Consider the following 25718-nt stretch of genomic DNA (forward strand, 5'->3'; position numbering starts at 1 on the left):
ATAAAATACTGGGAATAAATCCACATGAAAAACATGAGAGTAAAAAGACATGAAAGTCTTCTGCACAGAAGATGATAAAACATTTCTTAGAAAAATTAAAGAGGACTGAACAAGTGGGAAATATGATGCATTTACAGATGAAGATTATAATTTGGGAAAACTGATACCCAATCATTATCTTAGAAAATTTTATTTTGTGGATATCAACATTCTAAAATTTTTATGGAAGCACAAAGGACCAAAACAACTGAAATAAAGTCAAGAACATATTCAGAAGATTTGCATTACAATTTGTACTACCGCATATAAGACTTCTAAATCTACATAAGTTAGAACGTTCACTAGATGGTCAAGACCAAAATCAGATGAATCTATTCTTTGTAGCCGGAGATGGAGAAGCTATATACAGGAAGCAAAAATTAGATCAGGAGCTGAATGTGGCTCAGATCATGATCTCCACATTGCAAAATTCAGACTTAAATTGAAGAAAGTAGAGAAAATGACTAGGCCATTAGGTATGACCTCAATCAAATCTGCTATGATTATGCAGTGGAATTGACAAATAGATTCAAGGGATTACATCTGATAGATTGCCTGAAGAACTATGGATGAAGTTCATAACATTGTACAGGAGGTGGTGATCAAAACCATCCGTAAGACAAAGAAATGCAAAAAGGCAACAGTTGTCTGAGGAGGCCTTACAAACAGCTGAGAAGAGAAGAGAAGTAAAAGGCAAAGGAGAAAAAGAAAGATATACCCATCTGAATGCAGAGTTCCAAATAGCAACGATGGATAAGACAGCCTTCCTAAGTGAACAAGGCAAAGAAATAGGGGGGAAAAGTAGAATGAAAAAGACTAGAGATCTCATCAAGAAAATTAGAGATACCAAGGGAACATTTCTTGCAAAGATGGACACAATAAAGGACAGAAATGGAAGGTGAAAAGTGAAAGTGAAAATCGCTCAGTCATATCCTACTCTTTGCGACTCCATGGACTATACAGTCCATGAAATTCTCTGGGCCAGAATACTGGAGTGGGTAACCTTTCCCTTCTCCAAGGGATCTTCCCAACCCAAGGATCAAACCCAGGTCTCCTGCATTGCAGGCGGATTCTTTACCAGCTGAACCATAAGGGAAGCCCAAGAATCCTGGAGTGGGTAGCCTATCCCTTCTTCAGCAGATCTTCCTGACCAGGGATCGAACCAGGGGTCGCCTGCATTGCAGGCAGATTCTTTACCAACTGAGCTATCAGGAAGACCTAACAGAAGCAGAAGATATTAAGAAGTGGTGACAAGAATACACAGAACTACACAAAAAAGATCATGAGCTGGATAACCACAATGATGTGATCACACACCTAAAGCCAGATATCCTGGCACGTGGAGTCAAGTGAGTCTTTGGAAGTTACTATAAACAAAGCTAGTGGAGGTGATAGAATTCCAGCTGAGCTATTTCAAATCCTAAAAGATGATGCTGCTAAAGGGCTGCACTCAATATGGCAGTAAATTTGGAAAACTCAGCAATGGCCATAGGACTGGAAATGTCAGTTTTCATTCCAATCTCAAAGAAAGGCGATGACAAAGAATATTCAAACTACCACACAATTGCGCTCATTTCACATGCTAGCAAAGCAAAGTTCAAAATTCTCCAAACTAGGCTTCAACAGTATGTAACCAAGAACTTCCAGATGTAGAAAAGGATTTAGAAAAGGCAGAAGAACCAGAGATCAAATTGCCTGTTGGATCATAGAAAAACCAAGAGAATCACAGAAAAACATTTACTTCTGCTTCATTGTCTATGCTAAAGCCTTTGACTGTGTGAATCACAACAAAGTATGTAAAATTCTTAAGGAAATGGGACTATCAGACCACCTTACCTGCCTCCTGAGAAACCTGTATGCAGGTCAAGAAGCAACAATTAGAACCAGACATGGAACAAAGGACTGGTTCAAAACTGGGAAAGGAGTATGTCAAGGCTGTACATTGTCACTGTGCTTACTTAATTTATATACAGAGTACGTCATGCTAAATGCCAGGCTGGATGAAGCACAAGCTGGAATCAAGATTTCTGGGAGAAATATCAATAACTTCAGATATGCAGATGATATCACCCTTATGGCAGAAAGCATAGGAGAACTAAGGAGTCTCTTGATGAAAGTGAAAGAGGAGAGTGAAAAAGCTGGCTTAAAACTCAACATTCAAAAAACTAAGATCATGGCATCCAGCCCCATCACTTCATGGCAAATAGATGGAGAAGCAATAGAAACAGTGACAGATTTTATTTTCTTGGGCTCCAAAATCACTATGGACAGTGACTGCAGCCATGAAATTAAAAGATACTTGCTCCTTGGAAGAAAAAATCTGACAAACGTAGACAGCATATTAAAAAACAGAGACATTACTTTGCCAACAAAGGTCTGTCTAGTCAAGGCTATGGTTTTTCCAGGAGTCATGTATGAATGTGAGAACTGGACAATAAAAAATGCTGAGCACCAGAGAACTGATGCCTTTGAACTGTGGTGCTAGAGAAGACTCTTGAGAGTCCCTTGTACAGGAAGGAGATGAAACCAATCAATCATAAAGGAAATCAACCCTGAATATTCATTGGAAGGACTGAAGCTGAAGCTCCAATACTTTGGCCACATGATGTGAAGAACTGACTCATTTGAAAAGACCCTGATGCTGGGAAAGACTGAAGGCAGGAGGAGAAAGACAGAGGACGAGATGATTGGATGGCATCTCCGACTCAGTGGTCATGAGTTTCAGCAAACTCTGGGAAATAGCGAAGGACAGGGAAGCCTGCCATTCTGCAGTCCATGGTGTCACAAAGAGTTGGACACAAATGAGTGACTGAACAACAACAACAATAACTGGTACAAGGATAAACAGATCAATGGAACAGAATAGAGTCCAGATAGACTCGCAAATATGTAAGCATTTGATTTATAAAGTTACTGCTGAAAAAAGTTTCTAAACCGATGTCTGTAAAGTTGCCATTGTCTTAAAGGTTTCCCTCGTAACTCCACTGGTAAAGAATCTGCCTGCAATGAGGGAGACCTGGTTTCAATACCTTCGTTGGGAAGATCCCCTGTAGAAGGGAATGGCAACCCACTCCAGTATTCTGGCCTGGAGAATTCCATGGACCATATATTCCATGGGGTCGCAAAGAGTTGGACATGACTGAGCCACTTTCACTTTAAATGCTAATATATCTAATATTCATATTAGTTTGAAAGATATTGTCACACCATTTTACAAACAAGAAAAATACAAATTTTATCTCATTTTAAAGTAAATTCTCTATTTTTCTAAATATTGAGAGGACTTCACAATATTCTCAGAACAAATAAATTTTGACATTTTTTTAAAATTTTCATTCAATAAATTGACATTTTGATTATCATATTAGTCCCTAAATATATGTTAAGTGAGATTTACTGGCATATTATAATAACTTTAAAGAGATTATATGGACATAACTGAAATGATATTTAATTTCTAAGACATTGCAAAATCTCATTATATTAATTTCTATATTCACATAAGAACATCAAAATGTTAAGCTTATTTACCTCCAGAGAAAGTCTAAGAGGTTGGATCTTCCTAAATATGCAGTTTTCATACATAATACCATCTTGAAAACATTTGAACTTCCCAGAAACCACAGGGAAAGGAATAGTCCTTCAACATCTAAACCAACCACATTCCCTTTAGAATAAAATAATTTTCTAAGAAAATGTTTCTTTCTGTAACTACAATTAAAATATAAACATATCAGCCTTGCTCTTCAGTTCATTTCAGTTCAGTTCAGTCGTGTCCGACTCTTTGCGACCCCATGAATCACAGCACGCCAGGCCTCCCTGTCCATCACCAATTCCTGGAGTTCACTCAGACTCACGTCCATCGAGTCAGTGATCCCATCCAGCCATCTCATCCTCTGTCGTTCCCTTCTCCTCCTGCCCCCAATCCCGCCCAGCATCAGAGTCTTTTCCAATAAGTCAACTCTTCACATGAGGTGGCCAAAGGACTGGAGTTTCAGCTTTAGCATCATTCCTTCCAAAGAAATCCCAGGGCTGATCTCCTTCAGAATGGACTGGTTGGATCTCTTTGCAGTCCAAGGGACTCTCAAGCGTCTTCTCCAACACCACAGTTCAAAAGCATCAATTCTTCGGTGCTCAGCTTTCTTCACAGTCCAATTCTTGCATCCATACATGACTACTGGAAGAATAGCCTTGACTAGACGGACCTTTGTTGGCAAAGTAATGTCTCTGCTTTTCAATATGCTATCTAGGTTGGTCATAACTTTCGTTCCAAGGAGTAAGTGTCTTTTAATTTCATGGCTGCAGTTACCATCTGCAGTGATTTTGGAGCCCAAAAAAATAAAGTCTGACACTGTTTCCACTGTTTCCCATCTATTTCCCATGAGTGTAGCTATCTGATCTTTCCATACTTTTGTGAGAGGTTGAGGCAAACATTCTCTGAAGAGTCAAAATTGCTTCAACCTAGAGATAGAATCTCAGGGAGATGTAATAGGCTGACAAGAGAGACAGTCTTTTGGCAGCATATAGGTATAGCTGAATATCAATCACTGCAGATGGTGATTGCAGCAATGAAATTAAAAGATGCTTACTCCTTGGAAGGAATATTCAAAAGCAGAGACATTACTTTGCCAACAAAGGTCCATCTAGTCAAGGCTATGGTTTTTCCAGTGGTCATGTATGGATGTGAGAGTTGGACTGTGAAGAAAGCTGAGTGCTGAAGAATTGATGCTTTGGAACTGTGGTGTTAGAGAAGACTCTTGAGAGTCCCTTGGACTGCAAGGAGATCCAACCAGTCCATTCTGAAGGAGATCAGTTTTGGGTATTCATTGGAAGGACTGATGCTAATGCTGAAACTCCAATACTTTGGCCACCTCATGCGAAGAGTTGACTCATTGGAAAAGACTCTGATGCTGGGAGGGATTGGGGGCAGGAGGAGAAGGGGACGACAGAGGATGAGATGGCTGGATGGCATCACCGACTCAATGGACATGAGTTTGAGTGAACTCTGGGAGTTAGTGATGGACAGGGAGGCCTGGCGTGCTGCAATTCATGGGGTCGCAAAGAGTCGGACACGACTGAGCAACTGAACTGAACTGAATATCAATGAAAATTTAGAAAATAGAACAGGTTTCTTTTCAGTTGAGAGTTACAAACAGTATTCTCTTGTATCTTCCTGGTGTCTCACAGTAAAAGGGAGATAATTTTGAAATTTCCTCAGCCAATAAAACATAGAAAGTATACAGTAACATGACAGGAACAAATGAAAACAGCTTGCATGATTTAAAAAAAAAAATCAAAGAATTACTAAAACAAAGAAATCACTATAATTATACAGTATTTGATTATTATTATCAGAAATAATATTTTGAAACATTTTTGTAAGTAAATCTCAAAAAAGTTTGAAAGCAGAATTTGTGGAGGCATTTTTCCATAAGCAATTTGTCATCTTAGGTTGTTTTGCCCACACTGTGGTCTCAGGCTCATATCCTAAGGGAAACATGTAGTGCTACATCTTCAGCTTGATATGAGCTCTAGTGCCTCACCATGGGGCTTCCTTGGTGGCTCAGCTGGCAAAGAATCCTACAATGCCGAAGATCTGCATTTGATCCCTGGGTTGGGAAGTTGCCCTGGAAAAGGGAACGGCTACCCATCCCAGTATTCTGGCCTGGAGAATTCCATGGGCTGTAATAGTCCATGGGGTCACAAAGAGTCGGACACAAGTGAGTGACTTTCACTTTCACCTCCCCACAGAGATGGGTATTCTCTGCCTGCCCAAGGAATCTAGGGAGAGATGTCAGAGCAAAGGACTGATTCAGCACATCTGTAGAAACTGAGGCTAGAGTTTCCCATTCAAAATTGAATCAGAACTTGATGATAAGAAATTCACAAAGCTAAGGTTTGAAGAGAACTGACCTCGAAACAGATGCTGGGCAACAGATGTCACAGGGGCACTTCTAATCCTGGGGCTTGCTGCCACTGGGCTGCTGATACACATTATACCTGTCAACTCAGTAGGATTCAGTGATTCAGGCAGGAATCTTGACTTGAGCTTTCACTTCACCATTTATTATAGGATCTTAGGTGAACTACTTTCCTTTCCTCTAAACCTCAGTTTCCTTAAATCCAGAATCAGGATTAAAACAGCTGTCATAATTATCTTGGGGGATTGTTCTGAAACAAAAATATAATGAGGAGCATTCCTCAGGACTTCTCTATAAACATGATCTTTATCTTTGTACATCAGCTACTGTGGAACAGGTCTTGAGGTGGGGAAGAAATTGAGTCAAAACACCTGGGTTTAAGTTTTGAATCAATTACTAATACTCTGGGTCAGATGGAGTGATAGGCATTTAGGATAAAGAGGTGAGAAATTACTGGGGCTTCTTCAAGGTGAAAAGTATAGACTACATAATACCCATGAGTTTCCAGAGTCACTCCATGCAAAAGTATGTATGCACGTCTACCTTGTTGAGTCAGGGCTGAACCCATGTGGTTTGCTTTGGACAATAAAATATGAATGGAGATCGTATTATTTCTTCCTTGCAGAAATGTTAAGTTTCAGCCTGTAGGTTGGCTCTCATTCTCTTACTTTTTCCATGCTTCTCACATTATGGAAAAATGTAGAGATCCCTCAAAAAAACACCCAGTGTATACATGGCTTGATCAAGGAATGCATTTTAAGGGCTCTAAGGTTTTAGGATTTTTTTCTACAGAATAATCAAACTTAACTGATATAACAATGAAATGATACTTTCATGAAGCTAAATTTGTTCAATTTAAAGAACTGGACTTTATTCTGAGTTTATATTCTTCCTACATTTTTTTTCTATGATAAAATATCATTTCCTGTATGAAATGATTATCACTTTGTTAGGGGTAGAATTCCAAAATGTTGGAATTATGCAAATATTAATACAAAAATAAATAGATACAATAAAATATACCATATGACTGTCAGTTTAGGAGAGATTAACCCCAGTTACTGCCAAAGTATGCCTTCAAAAGATTTGCTCATTAAGCCTATGTCATAGCACTTCAGATTTTCTATATGAGAGTACAACTCAATTGGGTTTTGCATTGGGAATCATGGTAGCTTTAGAAACACAGTCTCTGAATATTGAGACTACTACTGAGAGGATCTTCTATGGATGGAAGAGGTTATCAGATGGTGCATACTAGGTGGCTGCCTTATTATGTAAAGGGATTTCAAGGCCATATTACAATTCACTACCTTCAAACAAGTGCTCAAGGATTGTAAATGGTATAAAAACTGGTCTGTAATTCCTATATAATTAAAAGGCTTCTGATCGAATACCTGGGGAATCCCAGGGTCGGGGGAGCCTGGTGGGCTGCCGTCTATGGAGTCCCACAGAGTCAGACATGACTGAAGCGACTTAGCAGCAGCAGCAGATCAAATACCAAACAGTCCAAGACTCTTTGAAAGAGGTTTTGGACCAGAAGACTCAATTTTGAGAAAACAAAGATAAATTCTATATGTACATCACAGACTGTTATGACATCAACAGTTTCCCGTAATGAGTGGATTAGACTGAAGGTGAGGAATGAAGAGAGGGAATAAGGTTGAAAATTGTCAGAGTGGGTGAACCTTGTCATTTGCCAATTCGGAATTATGAAGGCCTCCCTACAACCCTGCTGAGTCTTTGCACTGCTAATTCCTTGAGTTTTATTTTTCTTTTAGCCTTTCTTAGGTAGCTAATCAAAAACAAAACAAAACGCTCTCCAACATGCTAAACAACTGTTTCCGACATCAGAAAGCATCAGAAAAGACCCTAAACAGTTGTCTAATCCCAGAGGAAGATCTCATTTAAGTGGAGAAGTGCTTATAGCAGAAACCTTGGAAATTTCAGGGAGTGGTGTTTTATTGTCAGAACTTTCGATCAAAGTGCAGCCAAGATCCTGGGAGCATTAAATAAAAATTACCAACAAGCTGTCTTCAGTGCACTCCACTGAAAGGAAGGGCAAATGCGAGCAAGTAGTGTTTATACATCAGTCAAAACTCTGACAGCTACCCTGTGAAGTCTGACGGGCTGCCATGTGCTCAACTACCTAAGATACTCTTAACTGAACCATAAAAAGACAAATAAATTAGTAATTGTATCCCTCCTGTCATTGTCCTTTTTCGTGAACTTCTCAAGCTGTTGGTTAACATTGTCTGGAATGATTTATCAATAACTTCTTCACTTTTTTATATAAGACAGAGACACTTGATTTTTTTTCTCCCAATTTCTTTTTTGAATGGATTTAAGAAAATGATACGGATACTGCCAGTTTCTGGACCTCTCCTTTGACTTCCTGCTCTGCCTCCTCCCATTAGGAAATCAAACCGGTAAGATTAACATAATCTTTCTTGGAATTGACTGATCTTTTTAAATAGATCCCATGATAGACATGTGTAAAAATCAATAACAGACTCCTCATTTGTCAAAGCTAATGACTAAACTCATTTTGAAGTTCAATAGTGGTTACTGAAGAGTGGCCACACATTATATATCTAATCCTGTAGGTCCCTCCACTCATTCTGCCGAATGGAAAAAAGGGAAGCTTTGTTACTTGAGGCACAATATAAAAAGCTTGTGTTTCCATTTTATTAGAATACGTTCATTTTTCCTCCAAAGCATGACTATTTCTTGATTGTTCAAGCTAATATGTTAGAGAAAGAAAATGAAGAATCAATCTTAACCATTTGTAATGCCTCCTCCATTTTAAAACCAATTTGATCGTAAGTTCCTTCAATTATAATCTTAACTCCTTGAGGTTATGGGCCGTGTCTTACATATTTTTAATATCCCCAGAGAGATGAACACAGCATTTGGGTCACAGGTTAGCACAAAATAAAGATTTGGTTGAATTAAACAGAATGAATTATCCAATATCTTGGTCCATGACATAGCCGTTATCTCAGACCAGACAGTCATATCTACTATGAGAGCAAAAGAGGCAGATTTCTAGCAGACCCTTCTTTTGATAGATGCCCTGCATCACAGGGTCGTTTAACCAGTGTTTGTTTCTGAGGTGTTGTTACCTCCCACAAAACTTTCCCTCAATTTGCAAAAGGGTGAAAACTGACAAGTTTTAATATAATGCCCTCCTCCCTTTTAAGCATCATCTGATTACAGGTGTATGCCAGCAACAAAATATCTTAAAATCCAGAAGAGAGATGTGGATGAAACACATGTAGCCCCTAATGAACTAAGATTAGATTTTCTAGTTATTAATAAAGACAACATCTTATATCTGCATAATGCTTTCCATAGTTCTTTACATATACCATTTCATTCCCCAACTCCATCTCAGGATACTTAATAAATATTTCTTTCATTTCCCTAGAAATTCCAAATTGTGGTTTACTGTTTTGTATTCCTTATTTCATCAGTGAGTTGCCTTTTCCTGGGCTCCAAGCTGTATATTGCATTGCATGCCCATTGGACACGGCCATCTCATGGAATCAATAGGTCAGATACAATTTGAAACTCCCTAGGTAATGGATTTTAAAAACTGCTTGAGGGTGGGGGAGAGAGACAGGAGGAAAAGGAATTCACAGAAACAATAACTGAAGTGGAGTGATACATTCATGATGGGAGCTGGAGAACTCCTGTTCTTTATAATAGCTTCTCAGGGGAGAAGCAGCCCTTTTCCAGAAGGAGGTGTCCTGGGAATAGAAGAGCCACTGCCATTCCATTCTTTTGATGAACAGAAACCTTATCAGTGCAATTCCCCTTGAGAGTTGAAGGGAGAAGGAAGGAGTTTAAAGACTTTTGAAAAATGTGGGTTGCAAGCAGAGGAAAGCCCAGCATTTGGCTGGTTCATTTGGAATATCTCTTGCAAAGGGGAGGATATCCTGCCAAATTTAGGGCCCTTTCAGAGCTCACAGATACTGACAGCTGATCTGAGCTCTGTGCATGAGTTTGTTCTTGCCAAGGGAGAGAGGGAGCAATGAAGTGAAAAGGTTGTTGAATGAATTAAATACAAAGTATAAAAACAAAAATGCTTGCCTTCAACAATATAAATATCACAATGTGATATTTTTCGATTGCAGGTGTGAAATGAGGATGTCAAAGCATCAGTCATTAAATAATAAGTAGCATAAATCATTTTGACTTTAGAGTAAGACACAGACACCTTGCAGCTTCTAATTATTTTTCGAAGCTCAAAGTATTGCATGGCTCGCTCTCTCTCATTGCCATGAGACTCTGAGATTGGAAAAATCGAGGAAGCAGGTGAAACTTATGTCTCACATCCTGTGTTTGTGGCATTTATGAGGCAAAATAGGCGTTTCCCCCCTCTTCATGGAATCCTCAAAGCCTTAATTAACTGATGGCATAGGAGGAGCAGTCTAAAGCCATTTCACGTCCAACAATAGGCTGTTTATATGGTACCAAAAAATCTGAGTTTTTAATGAAAAGCATTGTGGTGTTATTAATACCTCTCATTTTATTCTGTGTATTTTTAATATATATATATGTGTGTGTGTGTGTGTGTGTGTGTGTGTATAAACCACAGTGGCTTTATCAAATGAAGGGTCTGTTTCCTGCTCATGGCCATGTTCACCATGGGGTGGTGGGGGCTCTGCTCTTTGTCACCACACACAGAGCAGGGCAGGGCTGATGGAAGCTCTACTGAAACATTTACCCCGTGGTTACTGAATCAGAGGACAGAGATGATAAGACTCAGGTGCATGCTGTAGATGTTTCACCTTAAAGTGACATGTTCAATTTACTCCCGTTTTGGTGACCAAAGCACAAATCATACCTACTTTTTTTTTTTTTTACAGAGGCTTATTACGGTATAATTGATACACCGTAGAACTTACCGATTTTAAGCATGCAGTGATTTTTAGTAAGTTTACAGAGCTGCATGCCCTTTACCTCAATCCCATTTTAGAACATATTTCTCATCCCCAAAAGATTCTGCACATTCATTTGCCAATTCTCCACTCCTACTCTAAGCCCAGGCAACCAATGGTCTCCTTCCAGTCTCCATAGATTTTCTTTCTCTAGGCATTAAAGATAAATAGAATAAAATAAATGGCCTTTTTCATCCGGCTTTTTTTCAGTTAGTATAATGTTTTTAAAGTGCATTCACAACACGATGTGTATTAGTAACTGTTCCTTTTTATTGCTGAGTAGTATTCTACTGTACTAATATTTTACATTTTGTGTATCCTTTCACCCACAGATTGACATTTAGAATGTTTCCACTTTTTAGCTATAACAAATAATACTGCTATCTTTGTATACAAATTATTGTGTGGAAATATTTCCATTTTATTAATACAAAGGAGCATTTAATAGTGTAATAAGATGGGCAAATTTTTATTCTCCATTAATTCCTTTTAAGGAGACTGTAGTTTTTGAGAGACATGTGAATAAGAGTTAGGGTAGAGGTCTATTAGAACTTCCGACTTTAAATCCACTGCTGCCTGGCATCAAGACTTCCCCAAAAGAAAAGAAATCAGAGAATCTGGACACTTCCTCTGGGAAGAATGTAAGGAACAGGTAAGGGACAGTTGAGACACCAGATAAGGAACGGCTGAAAAGAAAATTGGGACAGGAAGGCAGCCATAGCTAAGATGGAAAATTTTAAATAAATTATGCACTGTGATATGCATATTAAACAACTAATTTTGTTGCTCAGAAACTCTTTGGTAACACCTACATTTTTCAGTAAGATTTGTGTGTAGGCAGTTCCTTTGGAAGGAACTCCAGTGGGAACTGACTTTTATGTCAGTGGATATAGTGGCCATTTTTGCTTTTGTACCAAAAATCAGTAGTCTCTTGTTCTCCTTTCTTAACAAAATCCAGATTTCATTCTGGCGTCCATCCTTCAATCACAGTTCCTGTGCTTGTGGAAGAATAACTCCATACAGTGCCTTCTGTTTTCCTGCCCATAGTTGGGGCTTCAATAGTGGGCATGTAATCTTGGTGGCATTAGTGATAAAGAATCCACCTGCTAAGGCAGAAGATACGAGAGACGTGGTTTCAATCCCTGGTTCTGGAAGATCCCCTGGAGTAAAAAGTGGCAATCCGCTGCAGTATTCTTGCTTGAACATTCCATGGACAGAGGAGCCTGGTGGGCTAGTCCACGGGGTTGCTAAGAGTCGGACACAACTGAGCATGTGCTATTCCTCCTCCTCCTCCTAAACTTACCTGGTGCAGTCAGAATGAGGGTTAGGAACTCTGCTGGAATTCTAAGAGGAAAATCCTCTCACATGGGCTTGAACAAATGATAATGCAGCTCTGGTTGTGTCCTATGACCCTGAGGGAGTCAGGCTTAGATGAAGCTTATACTTGAATAGCAGAGCACAGAGGTAATGATGTGGGGATGTTGGGTTAACTAACCTTCACTTCTCAATTCAGTTTTCCAGATAGGTAATTCAGGAAAGCACCTTTAATATTTAAGCCTCTTATAGTTTGAGTTGGAATTCTTATTATTTGCAACATAAAGATCCCAAACTGACATATGTTTAGAGTAAAACTATACACAGTACAAGGTTGTAGTAGGCAGAAGCCATGGGGCCTTGAAATTATAAATTTTCAAAATTAGCAGATAATGTAAGCTGTGGAAATTTTCTGGATTCCAGGTCAATTTATACCCTGAAATCCAAAGGGCAGGAAGGCCCCAGCTGATATATAGGTTACATTCATTTCTTTCTCACAGTGTTTTTGAAACCAATCTGGAGTGGACAGTGAAGAGCTAAAAATACTTTGACCCATCTCTGTGTTACCTGGAGAGCTGTACTCTTTGATCCTATATAGCAGTAGGGACCTTCTAAATGGAGAAAATCAGAATGTGCCAAAGTGACAAGATTTGTTTCCCTCCCCAGCTGTCTGACTAAATGAGTCTCCTTGTCCTGTTTATTGGAGAATCCTGTGCACCTATCTTAAGACCACACTTAACACCTGTACTCATCATGTGTTTACCTTCTTATCACGCAACCGAACTGAGAATCCTTGAGGATGAAGACTGTGCTACTACTCTATTTTTAGCAACTAGCAAAGCATCAGAACAGTACTGGGACACTCAGTAAATTTACATAACTAAATGAGTTTACACACCTATATTATTTCTTCAAAACCATAGTCTTTCTTATAAGAGACAGCCTCATTTGAGAGTGGAAAAAGAAACAATGCAAAAAGCTGTGATTGGTAAAGTTAATGTATTTCTCAGAGAAAGCGATGGCACCCCACTCCAGTACTCTTGCCTGGAAAATCCCATGGATGGAGGAGCCTGGTAGGCTGCAGTCCATGGGGTCGCTAAGAGTTGGATACGACTGAGCGACTTCCCTTTCACTTTTCACTTTCATGCATTGGAGAAGGAAATGGCAACCCACTCCAGTACTCTTGCCTGGAAAATCCCATGGATGGAGGAGCCTGGTAGGCTGCAGTCCATGGGGTCGCTGAGAGTTGGACATGACTGAGCGACTTCACTTTCACTTTTCACTTTCATGCATTGGAGAAGGAAATGGTAACCTACTCCAGTGTTCTTGCCTGGAGAATCCCAGGGACGGGGGAGCCTGGTGGGCTACAGTCCATGGGGTCGCACAGAGTCAGACATGACTGAAGCGACTTAGCAGCAGCAGCAATGTATTTCTACGTCAGCTAGTAACTAGAAAATCTGAATAAAATTTGGGGAAAAAAATTGTTTGAAGTCAGCAGGGAGCTTCCGGGGAGTTCACAACTTGAGGGACCAAAATTCTAGAGTTCACTGAGGTGATCCACACAGTCTGCTTTACTACTTTTCTCCTTGAGACATATGGCAGTTCTTAAGCAGTACAGGATAGAAGGCTGAGAAGCCAGGAAAAAAAGTAACTGCTAGGAGGAGAAGTATAAGCAAAGTTTTAATGACCTCATGGCATTAAGGAGACAAAAATTAGAATTAGGATTTAAGAGACTAGCATCTTGGAGAAAAGAGAGGTATAGGGAAGTAAGCTTGACACTCCACGCTAGTTTCCCTTTTGAATAATTTGATAATTCTTAGTTGTGTGGTACAAAAGGCAACCAAAAAAACTCAGTAAAACTTGTGATTGTTCTCAGTGCTTCAAAGAGAAAAATGTGAGTTCAGGGCCCAGCAAATATGAAAGGCCCTAATAAACACTCTAGAATCTCAATTGGGGCCCCTGGGGGCCTTCACCCTAGGAGTTGAGGTGAAATAGAGGTAGGATTGATATGAGGAGCTCTGAGCCTCAGCCTGAAATCAAATCATTTTCCCACTGTGTTTAGATGTCTACTCTACTCTAGTTGCTTACCAGAAAAAAAGCGAATCTTCTGTACTGAGAGATAACACCCATTGTCTGCAATTTCTCAAATACAAAGTCTGTCATTCAACAAAGATTACCTAACATACCAGTAAAGAGGACCCAAAGAAAACATTGACAATAGAAACAGACCTACAACTAACTAAGACACTAGTTAAAAATGACTGTGGTTAATTTGTTCAATAAAAATGGATAAAATGATGAAGAATTTCACTATATATATTTGTATATATATAATCTGTAAAAATATTTCAGTGAAAACTCTGAAACTGAAAAATGCAGTCACTGAAACTACAAATTTAACATTTGGCTTTAATATCAGGTTGGACAAAGAAAAAGAGATGAGTATAAAGTATCCAAACTCACACATCGAGAGTAAAAAAGAAGGAAGGTACAGAAAGTATCAATGGAGATAGATGGAACATGTAAGAAAAGGTCTAACTTATCACTATATGCAATTATAGTCCCAAAAATGTAGGAGACAGAAAATGGAGAGAATCAATTTTTAAAGAGAATGGGCAAGAATTTTTCAGACCTAACAGAAGTCATTATGTGAAAGATTCAGAAGTCCATGACCATATATATAAATATATATATGTATGAAAGTCATTCAATCATGTCTGACTCTTTGCAACCCACGGGCTATACAGTCCATGGAATTCTCCAGGCCAGAATACTGGAGCCTTTCCCTTCTCTAGGGAATCTTCCCAACCAGGGATCGAACCCAGGTCTCCCACACTGGAGGCGATTCTTTACCAGCTGAGCCACAAGATTTGGACAGAGGAGCCTGGTGGGCTGCCGTCTATGGGGTCTCACAGAGTCGGACACGACTGAAGTGACTTAGAAGCAGCAGAGGGAAAAATGCACAATGCCTTCAGAGGAGCAACATTAAGACTTATAGCTGGTTTCTCAACAGGAATGATATGATACAGAAGACAACAGAGTACTATCTTCAAAGTACTGGAACAAATTAAAACTTCAAGTTTAGGATTTTATATCTGGTGATGATAATCTTCAATAGGAAGACAAAAATAAATTTCTAGGCACACATGTACAGAGATAGCTTATCTCCAATATATCCCAGTTGAAGTAAATACTAAAGGGAATTCTTGAAGTAAAAGGAAAAAATGTTCCTATATTAAAACTCCAAGATGTAGGAAGGGATGACAATAAACAGATATGATTAAAATGTGGTATAATGACTGCAAAACAATTATAATGATGTCTTGTGAGATTTGAGATGTATTTATAATAGAATTGAAGTGCATGACACAAAAAAGCAATGAGAGGAGCACCCTAAAGGTTTTAGCATTACCTTAAAAGTGGCTAAAAATTACTAATTTACAAATCAGGTGAAATAAGCAGAAAACTAATATAAGATGATAGATTAAAAAATTAATAATTACATCAAATATAAATGGGCAATAAATGGTAAAGTAGATTTAATTTAAAAAATATATATGGCCCATGTGAGAGGTGCATCTTAAATACAAGGATGAAAGTAGGGTGTCGAAAACAAGAATACCATGAAAACAATATCCAAAAGAAAGCTGAGTCAGACAAATATCCTAGGTAAGATTCAATATCAAAATTAAAGGGGAATATTTCATAATGATTAAGTTAAACCTATTTTTTAAAAAAACAGCTAAACCTATAAGAAAAACATAACAATTCTAAATTTTTATGTACCTAATAATGTAGCTCCCAAATATTTAGGCAAGATTCAACAGTAAAATAAAAGCAGGAATATTTTATAATGATTAGGAGTTTGATTTACAAGGAGAAGATACATATTCTAAGTTTTTATGTATTTTAATAATACAATTTCAAAACATATAGGGCAAAAAACAAAAGAAGAAATAGAAAAATCTGCAATCTTATTAGAAGACTATCAGTACTGAAAACATGCGACAATAAGCAGACAAACAATTCATGTGAAAATAGAAAATAACAAATAACAAAATTAACCTTACTGACACCCAGAAGGCACTCCTGAACAATGGCAGGGTATTCATTCTTTTCAAGTGCACATGGACTTTTTTTTTTTACCAAAATGGATCGTACTCTGGGCTATGAAACAAGTCTTCCAAAAATTCTGAGAATTAAAATTATAAAGAGCATGTTCTCCAACCACAGAACAATACGATTGTTTCAGGGGGGAATATGACTGGTGCCTACTCACTGTTGGTCACCACAGGAGTGGCTGAAACTAGATATGGTTGAAGCATAGACAGTCTGAAAAGGTGCCTAAGGATGCATCCAATAGGCTTGGGTTTTTCTGTGCACAAGTATTTTTAGGTGTTGGGGTGAATATTCATCATCTATTAACACTATCAGTTAATGGAAAAGGATAGAATAGCTGGACTAATCAAGGAGAACATGAGATTCATGCATAACACACACGCTGCTCTTAGAATAGTGGGAGAGCAGGTAGAGTTTGGAATGGTTCACCAAAGCATATGTAATTCTATCACTCAGGTTAACTCTTTATTACTCTACCTTGTCTACTTGAGTGACTGTAAATGAGACACCAGCACCTAAGCTCTGCTGGATATAAATAGAACTGGACTGGTTCCTTTTACTCCCTCTTGCCTTTTTAAAAGGGGTTCCCTGGTAGCTCAGATGGTAAAGAATCTGCCTGCAATGCAGGAGATCTGGGTTTAATCCCTGGGTAGGGAAGATTGCTTGGAGAAGGGAATGGATAATAACTTCATTATTCTTACCTGGAGAATTCCATGGATAGAGGAGCCTGGTGGGCTACAGTCTGTGAAGTCACAATTAAGTTTGCCCTTTCAACCTTGGAGGCTTAGAAGGTATTTTTTGAAAGGTAGGGAAAGAAGTCTAAATGTTACTAATTCAGAGTGTGGGCTATGCAAGTTTTCATTCTATTACATTTACTCAAATAATTTAGGGTTAATTTATGGAGACCTGACTCTTCCCACAAAGCCCATTTAATCTGTTTCCCAACCACCAGTTATTAATTAAAAAAATGAATAATTAAAATGTAATTTGAAAGGGCTGAAATAAAGGAATGTTTAACATGAAGGGAAGCAGAGAGAAGCTGGTGAGAAATTCCTTGAGGTTGTGGGAGCTGTCAGGGAAAATTTCATTTGAACTGAGTCCCAGAAATTGATTAGGACTTTATAGATGGGTCTGAGCTTGTAAAGGAAAAGAAGCTGGCTACAAACAAGGGCACAGGCATTTGGACATCATGAAACATTCACGGAATGGTGAGTCAGGGACTTGTCCACTGTGGGTACAGCATAAAGTGAATAATGGGAAGGAAGTGAGCAGAAAGAGATGTTGAGTGTAGATATGGAGAGTCTCACATAACTCATTAGCATATTTGCATGTTACTCTCCCTGTAAATAGAGTCAGTAGAGGTTTCTCGGTGGAGAAGAATCATGATTGAAGCAAAATTTTCCAATGATAATTCTAGTTACAGTAAGGAGGATAGAGTGAGGAAAAATTAGAATCATGATTTATAGGCAAATTTCAGAAAGAGATAAGAATTTAAATCTTAGCAGTGACAGTGGAAATGAGCAGAATGAAGGCTATTTGGGATCATTTTGAAGGCAGGATTAAAGAACTTGGTAACTAAATAGGGTGAGTGAGTGAAGAAAGTCAAGAAAAGTGTAGCATGGCCTCCAGAGTGGATAGAGATACTACTTGCCCACATGGAGAATCCAAGAAAAGGGTGAACTGGCCAAGGAGGTACCAGAAAGAGGTCTTGTGTCACAAAAGCTATACAGGTTACAACAGAGGTATTTTTTTAGAAAGTGATGGAGTCATCTCTTCTAGGTAATTTATCCCCTAAGCTTAAGCATCATTAGAATGACTTTAACACGAAGTTTATATTGGGATATACATAGAGATTTTAAAAGATAGGGATGGTAGAATCGAAAAGCCATTAGATTGTAAATCAGAACTCATAGTCTTCATCAGCCATTTGGTTGACCTTGGAAAAATAACCTGATCTCCACAAGCAGCTATTTTGTAATTTACGGAAAGAGTAAAAATGCTCTCTCTTCCCTTCTCCCACTGTGTGTGAGGATAATGGTGAACTTTTAGTGAAAACTACAAGTTGTAGAAAAGAGTCAGACACATCTGAGCATGTACTGAGAGAGATAAGGTGTAGAACAACTGATTCGGATAATATTTTGTCATTTGTTAGTTTGATAATTAAAAACAAAGACTTGAAACACACAGAACTCTGCTCAATGTTATGTGGCAGACTAGATGGGAGGAGAGTTGGGGGAGAATGGATACATGTATATGTATGGCTGAATCCCTTTGCTGCTCACCTGAAATTATTACAATATTGTTTGTAAATCTGCTATAGCCCAATGCTTTGCCAACAAAGGTTCATATAGTCAAAACTATGGGTTTTCCTGTAGTCATGTACAGATATGAGAGTTGGACCACCAAGAAAGCTGAGCACCAAAAATTGATGCTTTTGAACTGTGGTGCTGGAGAAGAATCCTGAGAGTCCCTTGGACAGCAAGGAGATCAATCCTAAAGGAAAACAATTCTGAATATTTATTGGAAGGATTGATACTGAAGCTGAAGCTCTAATACTTTGGCCACCTGATGTGAAGAGCTGACTCATTGGAAAAGACCCTGATGTTGGGAAAGATTGAGGGCAGGAGAAGGGGGCGACAGAGGATGAGACGGTTGGATGGCATCACCGACTCAATGGACATGGGTTTGAGCAAACTTGGGGAGATGGTGAAGCACAGGGAGTCCTGGTGTGCTGCAGTCCATGGCGTCACAGAGTCAGACACCACTTAGCAACTAAACAACAACAATACCTCCATACAAAATAAAAAGCTTTAAAAAATTTAAAACAAAAGACTTGATTGAAAACTTCTCAAAACATTTGCAGGGAAAGGGATTTAAATTCTATCGAAGCTTTAGTCACAGTGGGGGTTTTCTCTCTGTAATTTCTGAATACAGCAAATCTTTCCTTTGCTCAAATATTATATCTATGAGGCTACAAAAGTAACATTACACATGGTATACATTATAAAAACAAACTCTGAAACATTTGTCTGGGGCAAAATAAAAGAAACTGAAAAATTGAAGATGTCAAGCATTTTTACTTAATGCGAGATATCCCCATTATTTCTTTTCCTTTTAATAAAGTTCACACTTAGTTGCTCTCTTGAAAACCAATTCCTCCTAAAGCTTCTCTCTTCATCTTTCATATGACTTTTCTCTGAAGCTCTCATTTCTATCCAGGCAGCATTATTACATATCTTACAAAATCGAACATTAGAGATTAATTACATATGAAGTATATCTGATGGCTCTGGGGTTTCTCTGGGTACCAGTGAGGGCTACCCACTGGTGTCATAAAAGCTGTGTAAATTTAATTAAAATGTAGCTATTTTATTGGGTTTACTATGCAAGTAGGGCCTCTGGTCTATAAAGAAAAAAATAATTTAAAGGAACAAAATACTTTGTGGTGAGGGACAGGCAGCTAAGAGCAGCTGAAAAGAGAGGAAAAGGCTGACAAAGAGAGAGAGAAAGTTCCCTGCGGAATAGTCACTCCTTCCAAATTCACCAAGCCTCTTTCCAAGCACTTCAAGTCAGAGAAAATCCCAAGTGCATTTTTCAGCCCTTCTTGGTTGTTTATTCAGAAAGCCCCAGGGAATCCTAAGCAGATACTTGTCTACTCCGTGGTGATTCATTTGGCATTTCATTCTCCCAAATAGCTAAATGATCCATTCTACCCTTACTTCTCAACCTCATGGACTGTAGCCTGCCAGGCTCCTCTGTGCGTGGGATTCTCCAGGCAAGAATACTGGAGTGGGTGGCCATTCCCTTCTCCAAGGGATCTTCCCCATCCAGGGATTGAACCTGGGCCTCCTATATTGCAGGAAGATTCTTTACCATCTGAGCCATCAGAGAAGCACTTTTCCCTGGCACTTCTCTAATACTGAGTAAACTTGAAGAGCTGACAGTGTCAAATTCAACATTGAGAGTCTAACCAGGAGACCCATTCACAACTTCTAAGCTTCACTGTATACAGCTGTGAGGAGTGGGTCAGGGGTTTTGAGCCTCTGGAGGGATAACTTTCTCTGAACGCCCCAGCAAATTAGGCTGTCTCTATTTTGCATACAAATATGCAAAATACTTTGCCCGACAAAAATTCATATACTCAAAGCTATGGTTTCTCCAGTAGTCATGTATGGATCTGAGAGTTGGACATAAAGTATGAGCATTGAAGAATTGATGCTTTTGTACTGTGGTGTTGGAGAAGACTGTTGCGAGTCCTTTGGACTGCAAGGAGATCCAACCAGTCAATCCTAGCTATTTCACTGAGTTTACTATGCAAGTAGGTCCTCTGGTCTTCTGAATAAAATACTCTGTGGCAAAGGGATAGGCAGCTAAGAATAGCTGAAAAGAGAGGAAAAGGCTGACAAAGAGAGGGAGAAAGTTCCCTGTGGAATAGACTCTCCTTCCACTTTTGTCAAGCCTCTTTCCAACCGCTTCAAGTCAGAGCAAATCCCAAGTGAAATTCCTGACTATTCACTGGAAGGACTGATGCTGAAGCTGAAGCTCCAATACTTTGGCCACCTGATGCAAAGAGCCAACTCATTCAAAAAGACCCTGATGCTGGGAACGATTGAAGGTAGCAGGAGAAGGGGATGACAGATGACGAGATAGTTGGATGGCATCATGGACTCAAAGGACATGAGTTTAAGCAAGCTCCGGGAGATGGTGAAGGACAGGGAAGCCTGGAATGTTGCAGTCCAGAGGTCTCAGAGTCAGACATGACTGAACGACTGAACAATGACTATTTTGTATTCAAGTAGATAGTGGCCACAATGTGTTCTAAAAGTGGGAAGCAAACATTCTGTAAAATACCTCTATAAAAGTAGCACAGGACCTGTGCTAATCCATTTGGAGGAAGTGTGTAATAACTAATGATGGCTAACATTTATTTCATGTTCAGTTCAGTTCAGTCGCTCAGTCGCGTCCGACTCTTTGCAACCTCATGAATCGCAGCACGCCAGGCCTCCCTGTCCAACACCAACTCTGGGAGTTCACCTAAACTCATGCCCATCAAGTCGGTGATGCTATCCAACCTTCTCGTCCTCTGTCGTCCCCTTCTCCTCCTGCCCCCAATCCCTCCCAGCATCAGAGTCTTTTCCAATGAGGCAACTCTTCGCATGAGGTGGCCAAAGTACTGGAGTTTCAGCTTTAGCATCAGTCCTTCCATACTATGTGCATATTTAGCATACTATGTGCTAAATATGCACATAGTATGTCTAGCCCTCACACTGTACCACCACACTGCAGCATAGAGAGTATAAGTTTTTAAATGAGATGGAAATGATTTGAATGCTGGCTCAGTTCCTTTCTGGCTTTCTGAATCTGTTTCTTTCTAAACTTAATATTTGGCTGGCAAGTTCTAAGTAATGCTTAAAGATTGAGCACACGCACACAAACATCATATATTCTCACACACACACACCCCTCTGTAACACATTATCTGGCACAAAGTAGTGATGGGAGTTCCACAATATTAGTCTTAGTCTTCAGGAAGACTATTTGGATCTTAATATTATTTTGAAAAAAATTCTCTGAGGATGGGAATTTTGGGATTTTGGGATTTCTCCACTGGTTCGTGCTGCTGCTGCTAAGTCGCTTCAGTTGTGTCCGACTCTGTGCGACCCCATAGACGGCAGCCCACCAGGCCCCCCGTCCCTGGGATTCTCCAGGCAAGAACACTGGAGTGGGTTGCCATTTCCTTCTCCAATGCATGAAAGTGAAAAGTGAAAGTGAAGCCGCTCAGTCGTGTCCGACTCCTAGTGACCCCATGGACTACAGCCTACCAGGCTCCTCCGTCCATGGGATTTTCCAGGCAAGAGTACTGGAGTGGGGTGCCATTGCCTTCTCCGGTAGTAGTTCCTCAGATCAGATCAGATCAGTAGCTCAGTCGTGTCCGACTCTTTGCGACCCCATGAGTCGCAGCAAGCCAGGCCTCCCTGTCCATCACCAACTCCTGGAGTTCACTCAGACTCATGTCCATCTAGTCGGTGATGCCATCCAGCCATCTCATCCTCTGTCATCCTCTTCTCCTCCTGCCCCCAATCCCTCCCAGCATCAGAGTCTTTTCCAATGAGTCAACTCTTTGCATGAGGTGGCCAAAGTACTACAGTTTCAGCTTTAGCATCATTCCTTCCAAAGAAATCCCAGGGCTGATCTCCTTCAGAATGGACTGGTTGGATCTCCTTGAAGTCCAAGGGACTAGCAAGATTCTTCTCCAACACCACAGTTCCAAAGCATCAATTCTTCCGCACTCAGCCTTCTTCACAGTCCAACTCTCACATCCATACATGACCACTGGAAAAACCATAGCCTTGACTAGACGAACCTTTGTTGGCAAAGTAATGTCTTTGCTTTTGAATACGCTATCTAGGTTGGTCATAACTTTCTGTTCCTACCAGTGTTTAATTAATTTTATATTATAGTTATTTGTTCTATCCAATACAAAAATATGGATCATGTGAAAGAAATCATTGTATTTTGTTAAGAAAGTCAGCATTTCTCTCATTTGGAATGCACCAGGATACCCTGAATTAGAACACCTCTTAATCCAGTTACCGTGGTGTGTGAGTAAAAACAGAGAATGGGTAAAAGAAATGTATTTCAACATTAACTCGATGTAGGGGTTCCAGGTCAGGGTGTGATGTAGAAAGATCCTGAACCTACCTCCTCCTATAGACACACTGAATCCAGAGCTACATGTGGAAAATGTTTCTCTGGGGAAAAAAAACTATAAAAACCAGCTAAGAAGCTCCCACCCAGAGTTTCTCTCTGAGGACTGAAGGATTTGAAACCCACACTGGGCACCCCAGCTTTTAGGACCTGCACCTGAGAGATGAGATCCCCAAACATCCAGCTTTGAAAACCGAAGGAGCTCATAGTCACCAGACCCAAGGCTATAGGGAACTGGAGAAATGACTGTCACAGGGGCCTTGTGCTCAGGCTCTCTCCTCCAGAGCTCAGCACAGGAGCAGCCTATTGAGAGGTACCCAGACTTGTGTCAGAGGCTTATTTGCTTCATCTAATCTAGCACACACCTAGGGGCCTCCTGGGGTACCCCTGGGGAAGGAGGCTGGCAGGCACCATTTTTGTCCTCTTTGCTCACCAGTACCACCAGAAAGGAGCTTGTGCCCGCCTCTGCTGCCCCAACTTTTGTGTCTTCCACTGGTGACACCTCTAGACCACTCGGTTCTGAAGGCCAGTGGAGACTACACTCATGGGTCCCACAGGAGAATAACCAACAGAGAAAGATTCTTAAGTGACGACTACCCTCAGAGCACCCCAGGAGGAAACAGACTCAGGACCCTAGTCTCTCTGTAAAAGGACTTCTAATAGCTTATCTCCATAGTGGCAGGCTTCTGATTAAACACAGGTGGGGCTTCCCTGGTGGCTCAGATGGTAAAGAGTCTGCCTGCAATGCAGGAGACCTGGGTGCAATTCCTGGGTTGGTAAGATCCCCTGGAGAAGGAAATAGCAACCCACTCAAGTATTCTTGCCTGGAGAATTCCATGGTCAGAGGAGCCTGGCGGGCTGCAGTCTGTGGGGTCACAAAGGGTCCGACATTTCTGAGCGACTTCTACTTTACTTTGGCTGACTTAATATTTTGCAGAAATCTCCAAGTGCAGGTGATTTGTTTTGTTTTGGTTTGTTTGCATCTCCCTTTGCTGGGATCCAGAGAATGTATATCTGATATCTCTGGAGGGTGCTTTACATGCCTCTAGGTAAGCTTACCTTCCTGCGTCCCAAGGGGCTGTAACAATTAGACAGCGAGTCTCAGCCAGCTATCAGTCCTGGGGCCCTGCACAGACAGCACACTGAAACACATCCTCAGTATTTTTGCAAAAGAGGCCTTTTGCTTGTCCAAGAGCTTTGGCTTGAGAGGAAGGCTTCTGTTTGGCGCACAGCTTGGGGCCTGCACGGGTGCACTCTGGGGACGGGGGAGCCCAGCTCTGCATGCTTTCTCAGCTGCCCTCAGGTCTTTTCCCCTCCCTGAAAAGAACTCAACAAACATACACCAACATACACAAATGTCTAATCATTGTGTTCTACATCTGGAACTAATATGTCAGTTAGACATCAATAAAAAATAAATAGGTTTCCCAGGTGGTGCTAGAGATAAAGAGCCCATCTGCCAATTCAGGAGACATAAGAGACTCAAGTTCAATCCCTGGGCTGGGAAGATCCCCAGGAGTAGGGAATGGCAACCCACCCCAGTATTCTTGCCTGCAGAATTTCACAGAGAGAGAAGCCTGGTGGGCTACAGTCCATAGGGTCACAGAGTCGGACACAACCGAAGCAACTTAGCATACACGCACACACACACACAAAAGAAATAAAATTTTAAAAAATGTAATTAGGTCTTACTATGACATTCTTTTTTGATCAGAATTACTTTTGTCCAGGATATTTTTTTCTTTTGTTCTTATAGCTGTCATCCCCAATCCTGGCAAGTCTGTGTAGTCTCCTCTGTCCTTTTTTCACACATGTAATACACAGCAGTCACGAGGAACTCTTGTCCCGTGTGAGGTCAGGAACTGTCCCAACTCGGAAGGCTCTGGAGTAAGGACTGAGGGGTGTGGGTGTGGGCAAGACTGGAGAGAGGAACTGAGGTAGAGTCTTTCTGCTCACACTACAGATGTTGATGTAGTTGGAGAAAGTGGTCAAGTCCCTCTGAATTATTCTCTGCAATTCTTAATTCTCCATTCTTGGATATTTCATTTCTCAAACTTTTACTAGTCTCATTTACTCTATTGAGGCCATTTCTAAGTTATCTATACCTTAAATATTGGGGAAGCTATTATTTTTAGCACATCTAAGTCAACAATGACTCTCAGAAGCTTTGATTTATTTTTAGGAGGACATATTTAGGACACAGAAAAGATTAGTTATAACTTTTTCTAAATGAATTTGAAAACTCCAAACTGAGACTCTCTCATTGCAATTTAGTGTTCGTAAGTAAGTGTTAGTCGTTCAGTTGTGCCCAACTCTTTGCGACCCCATGGACTGCAGACCACCAGGCTCCTGTGTCTATGAGATTTTCCAGGCAAGGATACTGGAGTGGGTTGCCAATCCCTTCTCCAAGGGATCTTTCTGACCCAGGGATTGAACCCAGGTCTCCTGCACTGCAGGCAGATTCTTTACCAACTGAGCTACAAGAGGGTACAAAAAAGCAGATCTTCCCTTCTCCCCCCCTAAAAAACTCACATATAAAAAAACTAATTAAAAACACAAAATAAAATGTCAGAAGAAAATGGTTTCCACGAGCTTTGTGTAACTACTATTTTCCACTAGGCACCATTTCTTTAATTTAGATATGAATTCAAGAACACATCATCTAAATTTTTAA

The 25718-nt window shown here is 40.1% G+C and overlaps 1 non-coding gene across 1 annotated transcript; it reads right to left on the bottom strand.

Moving 5' to 3' along the window:
• Positions 1 to 1181: 1181 nt before the first annotated feature.
• Positions 1182 to 1254, bottom strand: TRNAC-GCA. The gene has a single exon. It is a non-coding gene; the product is annotated as a tRNA-Cys (tRNA).
• Between the last annotated feature and the right edge of the window lie 24464 nt (positions 1255 to 25718).

The sequence above is a fragment of the Bos indicus x Bos taurus genome, chromosome 10 (genome assembly GCF_003369695.1).
Source record: "Bos indicus x Bos taurus breed Angus x Brahman F1 hybrid chromosome 10, Bos_hybrid_MaternalHap_v2.0, whole genome shotgun sequence".
Classification (NCBI taxonomy): domain Eukaryota; kingdom Metazoa; phylum Chordata; class Mammalia; order Artiodactyla; family Bovidae; genus Bos; species Bos indicus x Bos taurus.